A 7,710-nucleotide genomic window follows, 5' to 3' on the forward strand; every position below is an offset into this window, starting at 1 on the left:
CAACAGAGACAATTCACAGGTCTCGCTACTGAGAATCCAAACCAACATTTAAAAATATTTCTTCAATTAGCAGACACTTTTAAAACCAATGGAGCTTCTCCTGAGGCAATACGTTTAAGATTATTTCCTTTTTTCCCTCAGAGATAAAGCCCTATCATGGTTAGATTCCCTTCCACCCAATTCCATTACGACTTGGGATAACCTTAGAAGAGTTTTTCTTGCTAGATATTTTCCCCCGAGTAAAACCGCCGTTCTTCGAAACCATATAACTAGATTTACCCAAAACCAAGGAGAATCGTTGTTTGAAGCTTGGGAGAGATATAAAGAGTTGTTATGAGCATGCCCACATCATGGCTTAGAAAATTGGTTAATCATTGAAACCTTCTATAATGGACTTCATTACAACACAAAGATGACCATCGACGCTGCCGCAGGCGGTGCTCTGATGAACAAACCTTATCCTGAAGCTAGTGCCCTCATCGAAGATATGGCTCAAAACCATCAATCATGGGGAGTCGAACGAGCGACAGTTGAGAAGAAGGAAGCCCAAGGAGGAGTGCATGAACTAAGCTCTATAGACATGATGCAAGCTAAAATGGACGCATTAGCTCTTAAGGTCGAGAATATGTGCATAAACCCGAATACTGTAGCCGCAGTTTCGTCGGATTGTGAGATATGTGGAACCAAACGACACCAATCTGCAGAATGCAGTCTATTAAACGAAACCCACTCTGAGCAACTGAAGTACACCCAAGGGAACCCATACTAGAATACCTATAACCCTGGATGGAGGAATCACCCGAACTTCTCCTATAAAAATAATAACCCTATCCAAAATAATGCACCTCCGGGACCTAGTTATCAAGCCCCTAGATCAAATCAACCTATGCAACCTGTACCACCAAAGCCGAGCCTTGAGAAAATATGGAAAATTTTATCACCGCTCAAACCCAATAAAACAAGGAGTTCATGAACCAAAACATTCATGTTAACGAATTGATTACTCAGTTAGGAACCAAGGTTGACCAAATAGTTACTCATACTAAGATGCTTGAAACCCAGATCTCTCAGGTAGCTTTAAACCAAGCCCCTCAGACTACACCTGGAGGACAATTTCCTGGACAACCTCAATAAAATCCGAGAGGATAAGCCAATGCCATTACCCTACGAAGTGGGAACGCTTATGATGAGCCACCAAACCCTAGATTGAGTGAACCCGAAACTTCTAAGGAATGTACCAAACCCACGGACGAAGTAAAGGAACCAGAGGAATCTGAAAACCAGGAAGGTCGAGAAAAAGGAGAAGAACCTAAAGATAAAACTTACGTACCACCCCCGCCATATAAACCACCTATACCATATCCGCAAAGACTCAAACAAACCCAGATCAATAAACAATATCAAAAATTTATTGAAGTTATAGAAAAACTTCATGTAGAAATCCCTTTCACAGAAGCCATCACCCAAATACCTTCTTATGCGAAGTTTCTCAAAGACATCCTTACCAACAAACGTAGACTTGACGATCCGAAGCCTTTGGAATGTAATGCTATTTCCGAGGACAAATTAGCAAAGAAAGATAAAGATCCTGGAAATTTCTCCATTCCTTGCCTTTTGGGTAATCATGTCATCGAAAAAGCTTTTCTAGACTTAGGAGCTAGTGTGAGCCTAATGCCTTTAGCAGTTTGTGAGAGGTTAAACTTAGGAGAATTACAGCCCACTAAGATGTCACTTCAGTTAGCCGATAGATCTGTTAAATATCCAATAGGCATTTTAGAAGATGTTCCTGTTAGGATAGGTCAGTTATTTATCCCTATTGATTTTGTTGTCATGGACATCAAAGAGGACAATGATATACCAATCCTTCTAGGTAGACCATTCTTATCGACTGCAGGAACCATAATAGATGTCAAGAAAGGAAAGTTGACATTTGAGGTAGGTGACGAGAAAATAGAATTTATACTTTCGAAATTTCTTATGGCACCTGTGATGGGAGATTCGTGTTATGCCTTAGATATCATTGATGAATGTGTTAGAGAATTAGAACAAAAAGAAATTATAAAAACAATCAAGTTACCATCAACTCTCATAAGGGAAGATGATGACTTTAAGAAACCCTACATCGATGATAACCTTTACGAATGTTTATCCCTTACCCAAATCATATGCCATGCCCTAAGAAACCAACCTTAGAACTTAAGGAACTGCCTAAGAACCTGAGATATGAGTTCCTCGATAAAAAGATGAACCGTCCAATTATAGTTAGTGCTACCTTGAGCCTAGAGGAAACGAACCAACTTTTAGACATTTTACGAAGATATCCCTCAGCCTTAGGATATAATATCTCTGACCTGAAAGGTATAAGCCCATCCGTATGCATGCATCGGATTTCGCTCGAAGAAGATTCAAAACCCTTTAGGGAACATCAGAGAAGAATAAACCCTATAATGAGTGATGTTGTTAAAAAGGAAGTTCTTAAGTTACTTGAGGCAGGTATCATCTACCAGATCTCGGATAGTAAGTGGGTGAGCCCTGTGCATGTAGTACCTAAAAAGGTAGGCATCACAGTCGTGCAAAACGATAAAGGCGAACATGTAGCAAAACGTTTAGAAGGAGGATGTCGGATGTGTATAGATTATAGAAAATTAAATAAAGCAACTAGGAAGGATCATTTCCCTTTACCATTTATAGACCAAATGTTGGAGCGTCTAGCCAGATACTCTTACTTCTGTTATCTAGATGGATACGCTGGATTCTTCCAAATACCTATCCACCCCGAAGATCAAGAAAAAACTACCTTTACATGCCCTTATGGAACTTTTGCCTACAGACGAATGCCATTCGGCCTCTGTAATGCCCCAGCTACTTTCCAACACTGCATGATGTCAATCTTCGCAGATTACCTAGATGGTATCATGGAAGTGTTTATGGACGATTTCTCGGTTTGCGGATTTGATTTCCATAATTGTCTTGCTAACCTTGAGAAAATCCTGGAGAGATGCGTGGAGGTGAACCTCGTGCTAAACTGGGAAAAGTGTCATTTCATGGTGACCGAAGGAATGGTTTTAGGACATATAGTTTCTGAAAAAGGTATAGAGGTAGATAAAGCTAAAATAGAAGTTATAGAAAACCTAAAACCACCAAAAACCATCAGAGAAGTCCGAAGCTTTCTTGGAAACGCTGGATTCTACCGGCGTTTCATTAAAGTCTTCTCCAAAATAACTAAACCTTTAACTGGACTTTTAATGAAAGATGCTGAATTCATTTTCGATGAAAAATGCAATGACGCATTTAATCTTTTAAAGAAAGCGTTAGTATCGGCACCCATTATGAAACCACATGATTGGTTAGAACCTTTTGAGATAATGTGTGATGCTAGTGATTATGCAGTTGGAGCCGTTCTAGGACAAAGGAAAGATAAAAAATTACATGCCATTTATTATGCCAGTAGAACCCTAGATGTTGTCCAACTTAACTACGCAACAACTGAAAAAGAATTACTCGCTGTAGTTTTCGCTATAGACAAATTTAGATCTTATCTAGTAGGAGCAAAAATTATAGTTTACACCGACCATGCTGCCATTCGTTACCTATTAAGTAAAAAATATGCCAAGCCCAGGTTACTCCGATGGATTCTATTACTACAAGAGTTTGATTTAGACATAAGAGATAAAAAAGGCACTGAAAATGTAGTAGCCGATCACCTTTCTAGGCTAGAACATCTAAAACCTGAACTAGTACCCATAAATGATGATTTCGCCTATGATAGACTGATCGCTAGAGTAGAAACCATTGAAGATAATAACCTAGATCCTTATGAGCACTCCCAAAATTCCTTAGCAATAAGTAACGTACCCTGGTATGCAGACTTCGTTAATTACCTAGCTGCTGATATAGTACCCCCTGATCTTGACTACCACCGCAAGAAGAAATTCTTCCACGATGTGAGAAACTTCTATTGGGATGAACCGCTCCTTTTCAAAAGGGGTAAAGATGGCATTTTTTGCTGTTGCGTTCCAGAAGAAGAGGTAAATAGTATTATCGAGCATTGTCATTCTGCACCTTATGGTGGACATGCGAGCACATCTAAGACATATGCCAAGATTCTTCAAGCTGGCCTATTCTGGCCTACCATGTGGCGTGATGTCTAAGCTTGCATTGTCAAATGTGATAGATGCCAACGCACTGGAAACATTTCAAGACGTGATGAAATGCCTCTAAGAAACATCCATGAAGTAGAACTCTTTGACGTATGGGGTATAGATTTCATGGGACCTTTTCCACCATCCTTAGGAAATAGGTATATCTTAGTAGCTGTAGACTATGTGTCTAAGTGGATTGAAGTTATAGCTGCACCCACAAACGACACTAGGGTAGTAATCAAATTATTTAAAAACTATATATTCCCTAGATTTGGAACACCACGTTTAGTCATAAGCGATGGAGGATCACACTTTATATCGAGAATATTTGACAAACTTTTAAGAAAATATGGAGTTAGGCATAGAGTAACAACACCATACCACCCACAGACTAGTGGCCAAGTAGAAGTATCTAATAGGGAGATAAAACAAATCCTAGAGAAAACTATTTCTATTTCTAGGAGAGACTGGTCTCAGAAGCTTCAAGAAGCATTATGGGCCTATAGAACCGCTTTCAAAACCCTATAGGAACTACTCCTTATTAACTAGTTTATGGAAAATCCTGTCACTTACCGTTCGAATTAGAGCATAAGGCCTATTGGGCCATTAAAACTTTGAATTTAGATTACCTAGCCGCTGGAGAAAAGCGTACCCTAGACATTCATAAATTAGAAGAACTTAGGCAATCGGCGTACGAGAATGCGAAAATATATATAGAGAGGACAAAAGCCTATCACGACAAAAGAATAGTAAAGAAAAATTTCAATATAGGCGATCCTGTTCTCCTTTTCAACTCTAGGTTACGACTCTTCCCTGGAAAGCTACGTTCAAGATGGACTGGTCCTTTCGAAGTATCCAAGATTCTGAGATCCGGGGCCGTAGAAATCAAGAACGATACCTATAGTCCATTCATTGTAAATGGACAAAGACTGAAGCTCTACGAAGGAGGAGACATTCCAGCATACTACTCAAGCCACACCCTGATTGATCCACCGATTCCTACCACTACAGGTGTATAAATTCTAATCGTCAAGCTAATGACGTTAAACAAGCGCTGCGTGGGAGGCAACCCATGGTTTTTCTTTCATTTTACTTTTTCGCATTTATTTAATTTTAATTTTATTTTATCTTATCATATTTTGCATTGAGACTAAGATTTGAATGGTTTGTATTTTCAGAATCACTTTCTTAACTTTTACAGGATGCAGGATTTCGATGACATGCACGTGGCCTATAGAGATAATGCTCAGAGGGAGCGCTACATTGCTCTGTATCAGCGACCTATGGCACCCACACGTTATCCCGATCAGCACTGTATGGAGGCACTGGGTATCGACCCGAGTATCCGATTCCTTAGCCACCAGCTTCACTAGGACGAGTTTGCTGATGACTTGAGTAACACCTACAGGAATCTGACTTTAGAGTTCCTGAGTTCATTAGACTATGACCCATATTCTGGACCAGATGGGTATGCTGCTTTCAGGCTTTTCGGAGTTGAGTACTCCCTCAGCCAGAAAGAGTTCGGTGACTTATTGGGTTTCCAGACCACTCCTGATGCTATCCCGGAGACACCTATGGGATATTTTCTAGGTAAGGAGGTTGAGAAGTTCTAGAGTGATATCTCAGGTGGCGGAAGCCAGGATCCATCTATGCAGCTGTCTCATGTCATACATAACCCCGCCTTTAGACACTTTCAGATGATATTAGCACATTCCTTCTTGGGAAGGCCAGATGCAGAGACACTACTGAGTGAAGAGGAGATCTTCCTATTATTTTATGCATCCCAGTCTCGCCCAGTAGCATGTGGGAACTTCTTGTTATACAGTCTCAGCGGTATCTCCAGATCTACCGAAGGAGTCATCCATGTGGGCGGAATCATCACGCAGATTGCTGTCGCTTTAGGTCTGTCTCGCAAGCTGTCACATCTCCGGATCTACTGTGGGTACACTACCATGGACATCGACTTCTGTTTGACCAGAGGGTTGATGAGGAGAGCCTCTTTCCACCCATGTCAGTTCCGATTGCTAGTCGACAGTGAGGCTATCCATTATTTCACATTGCCAGATCCTATGATGACCAGTGTGCATGATCCAGCGAATTAGAGTTATGCTTTAGAGGGCCAGGGAGAGACCGTTGAGGAACCGAGATCACCACCCATTGCTGAATACATACCTACACCACCATCTCCCAGAATCACTGTTTTCTCTAATAATCTTTCACTGCAGACACCCGACATCCGCACTCAGATTGCTGAGTTTCGTAGAGAGATCGCAGAGCTTAGACAGGAGGTGGCTGACCTCACTTTACAGATGGGAGTGTCTGATCTCACCCATGCTACTGAAGCCGACTATCTATATCAGGAGATCGCAGAGCTCAAGCAAGAAGTAGCCATGCTCCGTGGTTCCTCTCAGGAAGATGACATCCCCACTATATGATCTCACCATTCCATCTTATTTCATCTTTCTTTTATTTTATTTTTCTCGTATTTACATAACTCATCTTATATTATTGCATTTGGAATATTATATAAACTACATCTATACACTGATATTTCTACTTTTATCTATATATGTCTTATTTTTCATTTTATTTGCATTTTTTATTTTTCAGTTATTTATTTATTTATTAGTCTAATATTTAATTTTTGTTTCAGTTTTATTTTTTGTTTTTACCTTTATAAAATTATGCAAGTCAATGATGCTAGGAAAATCACAAAACAAATGCTATCCGGACCCCTCAAAGCCAAAAGACAAGAGAAGCCCAAGCCAAAGGACCAAAATCCGGCCCAGCCAGATTTTTCCTTGTGGCGCCCGCCACAGCGTCTATAAAAGGTCGGGGCAGAACCCCTTTCTTCACCATTTTTGCAACTTACAACCTTCCAAACCCATTTTTTCATCTTGGAAAAACATCCTTGAACCCACAAAAAGCTCATACTTTTCTAACCACCACACCGTACAAATCATCTTTCCGAATTCCATTTTCATTTTCATCCGTCGGATTTCGTAAAAATCCAACCTTTTCACAAACCACTTCATCTTCTTCATCACTTCTCAAGTGCTTTCAAATGGAGTTTAACGGATTCATTCTTCGAGGAGGGAAACTGGGGGATAGACAAAGAAAAATTATTGAACAGTTGCAAAATCGGGAAATCCTCCCGACAAGGTATGTTGACGAAAACTGTCTCTACACTTTAGGTATCTATCATAGCATATTTCATTTATTATATAATTTAGGTTTGCATAATTTCTTTTCCAATAAAGAACCTACCTATGAGCGGTTAACAATTGAATTTTTGAGTTCCTTAATTTATATTGTCAACCCTAACACTGCTAGCACAGTTGGTACTGTCAAATTTAGAATGTTTGCTGTTGAATACCTATTCAGTACCGACGAATTAGCCAGCTTGTTAGGAATCCCTCATGGGGACGGTGCTATTTGTGAGGCCCCTTTGGATTCCGAATGGTCTGTTGAGGTATTTTCCTTCTGGGATCGTCTATCAAACACTTGCATAAACTCTTTTGAAGGAGTTCTTGCCTCAACTATCCATAACCCGACCATCAGAGTTTTT

The 7,710-nt window shown here is 40.1% G+C and overlaps 1 non-coding gene across 1 annotated transcript; it reads right to left on the reverse strand.

The window, feature by feature from the left end:
- Window positions 1-250: 250 nt before the first annotated feature.
- Window positions 251-357, reverse strand: LOC127090136 (small nucleolar RNA R71). Its single transcript, XR_007791667.1, has one exon. It is a non-coding gene; the product is annotated as a small nucleolar RNA R71 (small nucleolar RNA).
- Window positions 358-7,710: the final 7,353 nt, after the last annotated feature.

The sequence above is a fragment of the Lathyrus oleraceus genome, chromosome 5 (genome assembly GCF_024323335.1).
Source record: "Lathyrus oleraceus cultivar Zhongwan6 chromosome 5, CAAS_Psat_ZW6_1.0, whole genome shotgun sequence".
Lineage (NCBI taxonomy): Eukaryota > Viridiplantae > Streptophyta > Magnoliopsida > Fabales > Fabaceae > Lathyrus > Lathyrus oleraceus.